This window comes from Anneissia japonica, unplaced genomic scaffold, assembly GCF_011630105.1.
Source record: "Anneissia japonica isolate Jap-2015-1 unplaced genomic scaffold, ASM1163010v1 scaffold9668_len1562885_cov226, whole genome shotgun sequence".
Classification (NCBI taxonomy): Eukaryota; Metazoa; Echinodermata; class Crinoidea; order Comatulida; family Comatulidae; genus Anneissia; species Anneissia japonica.
The window spans coordinates 1,340,129-1,343,362 of record NW_022711326.1 but is presented as its reverse complement, the minus strand read 5'-3'; positions in this window follow the sequence as shown (position 1 = coordinate 1,343,362).

Genomic DNA, 3,234 nt, shown 5'->3' with positions numbered 1-3,234 from the left:
TGTGCATGCATATATTGGAATTGTAATGTATAATACGATATTGGTTTCGTATGTCCCTAATAGATGATGATCTTAACCTATTTATTTGCAACCAGAGCTATTTATAAATATTTCGATATCTATTTAACTATTTGATATAGACTTCTCGCTGGAATTACTTTTTATGTAGCAATATTGTAATCTACACTTCACTGACATCATGACACCCGATAAAAGAGCTTTTTCATTATGAAGAGCCTATTACGATATTCCTAACCATAAAAATGGTCGATTGGAGCGTGTTAATACGTAGACCTCCCCTAAAGCCAATACTTAGTAATATTAGCCTGTATATTTTCAAGCAGAATTTGATTCCAAACCTACCGATATACCATGCTTCAGGATAGGCCAACATTGCTTTATTCCACCACCGGTAATTATGAAGGTTTATAATTTATTTTCTGACGGTTGAAGGAGTCAAATATAATGACTCCACCTAAAGCTAACGTATCAGATAACACTTTGCCTTGCATGCAGTGGCTATGTTGTGTGAGGCGATCACAATCTCGTATTTAACGCAGTGCGCTGACACGTTAGTTCTTGCAATAGCAAATTATATATTCGGTTATTTTTCTACTTTGAACGGTTTAAACATCTTTTACTGTTTATTTCATAAATATAATTATTGCAAAACAGAAGAAAACATGATGAACAAAACTACCTAGTTTTACAGCTCCCTCGTTCGGACTTTTGCCCTTGTCATGAAATTCTTTATTTTCAATTGGTTTACTGTGTTATATGTCTTCATAATATGGTTATTACTTTCATATTATGTAATCTTTATGTGTCTGGTTTTAAGGTTGTTCAGGGCGCTAGTCTAAGTCACTTGTCGAATGAGTAACCATGTCGAAATATGGTGAACGACTAAATAAAAATAGAACGCTTATAAAGGAAAATGTAATTTTATATTTGTAATTTTGTATGTAAAAGATACTTAGAAATAATACAGTGCACAGACACGATGTAAAAACTTGTTGACATTAAGTGACAGCAATAGACGCGTTTTAACGTGATCGCAAAGCATACACTGGGTTTTTTTTATGTAAACTACTTAAATTAACTTAAAATCTTGAAATATTTCGCGTAAGTTTGCTGACGCTGCCTGTCGTAAGCAATCCTCGATGCCCTTTTAAAGTGTAAGTTCTACGGAGCTGCCGCATCTCGTGCGTTTGCGTTTGTAAGTGATAATGAACCAACCTTTACTCTGCAAGTCCCCAGTTTTTAAGCATAGCCATTCCCAAGTTTCCACTCACCGTTCCAAAGCACTAACCAACAATGCAGGTGAATTAGGAAAGCAAATGAGCACCACTTAATGAGACTTATTAGTCCAATAAAGAACCTTGTAAAGCAATCGGCAACGCTAATCATCATAAAGCTAATTTCGATAATTATAATTACATTGGTCAACACATCAGACTATTCTTAAGCGAACTATATTTGTTTTAAATATGTGCTGCCTAACTATAGCGATATTTATAATTATGTTTGCGCCCTTGTTATGAAAATGTATCCGAAGATGGCATTACAATAGCCGATCTGGAAATTAAAGACTGTTAGCACAACATTCTTAATCGTGTCATCGAATGTTGACTGTGATGGTTAGCACGTTATCGTGTGACTTAGCCAAGTTGCAAATAAATACATCGTTAATGGCCTGCGAACAACATCACGATCTAGTCATTTTAAGAATAGCCCAAACCATTACCGGTAACTCATCATGCTTTACTCAGAATAGTATAATATATTCGTGCATCATAATAATATTTTTTTAATCTTTTAATATGCCTCAAATATTGTTTTTATATTTGTTTTTTCTTTATAGATTATGTTTGTTATGGTGGTGGTGGTACTGTAGTGGGGAGAGCAACTTAACTCAGTAGGCTAAGCTTGTGGTAGGCACTGTGTGTGCGCTGAACCAGGGTTTTGGTCCCCGGTTCAATTCCCATCGCTGGTCTTGCTAGAGAGAGCGATAGTACACCGTCGTTTAAGATACAAGCGCCGTTTAAACCGTTGGTCCCGTGTGCGCAATGGGCCATGTGCACGTTAAGCCTGGCACTCATGTTGGCCCGACGGTCTTCGGCCGACGCGATTCTATGGAGAACGCAGAGCCACGACGCGCGCAGTGGATTGTTTTTAATAACGACCCGTTCATACCAAAGCTGCTATTTATTATCTTTGTTCATACTGCAACCGACAATCAGCAGTACACTCATCGGAATAAGTAGGAGGATTGTCTCCCGGTGTACTGCCCAATGGCCACCACTGGAAATAAGCCTTCAGACCTTAGAAGGCTATCCTTGGTGTTACTGAAAATGTTTTTCTTCTCCATTCCCCGAATAAATCCAATCATCTATCCATTGGGCCTAGTACTAGAAGGCCTATTATGATAGGCTATATATAGGTTAAATGTATCAAATTGAATTTAAACAAAGTAAATTTATTTTTTAGATAAGTTGTTTATTAGTGTTATTATTTTCCGAGTTGTACCAAAAAACCGATTCATATTTCACTGAAATCTTAATATCGTTAATTTACTCCAGGCATATCCCGCCAGCCATTGATTTTAATAACATAAAGGTTTTTCTATAATTCATCAAGTTAATTAGGCGTGAGAAATCAGAGCTACTACTGTACTTCGCGCAAGTGGTTTGTTCTAATTACGAAACATTTCAAGAAAAATGATTCGGGATTGTGGCTTAGCCGACAAATCCATGAACGCGTTAAGTAACGACAAGCTAAGCCGTATAGATGCCCCAATTATAGGATAGGTCTGCACCTCCACCGTATACCATCGTTTAAGTGATACGTCTTATGTATCTTTGTTGTAATACAACTGCTGTTTACATAACCTGACTGAGCGCTGAGGTGATTTATTTGATCCAGATTCGCAAAATAGAGTGAAGTAAAGAGACATTAAGAAAGAAAGAAAATTAAACGAATCGTATTACCGTAAATTAAGCTGGTATACACTAAAACAAATCGTGGGAATAAAGCAAAATTTTGTTAATAATCTGTGTATCTTTCTTAGAGGCCTGAAGCCTATTAATATTAAAGCCCCATTCCCTGCAAGATTTCAGTTGTTAAGAAAAATATGATTTTTATATACCGGTATGTTATAAAGATTTACGAAATTGCTAATTTAACTGAATTTAGACATTCCTAAACATAAAAAAAAAATGTAAAATAAGACTGAAA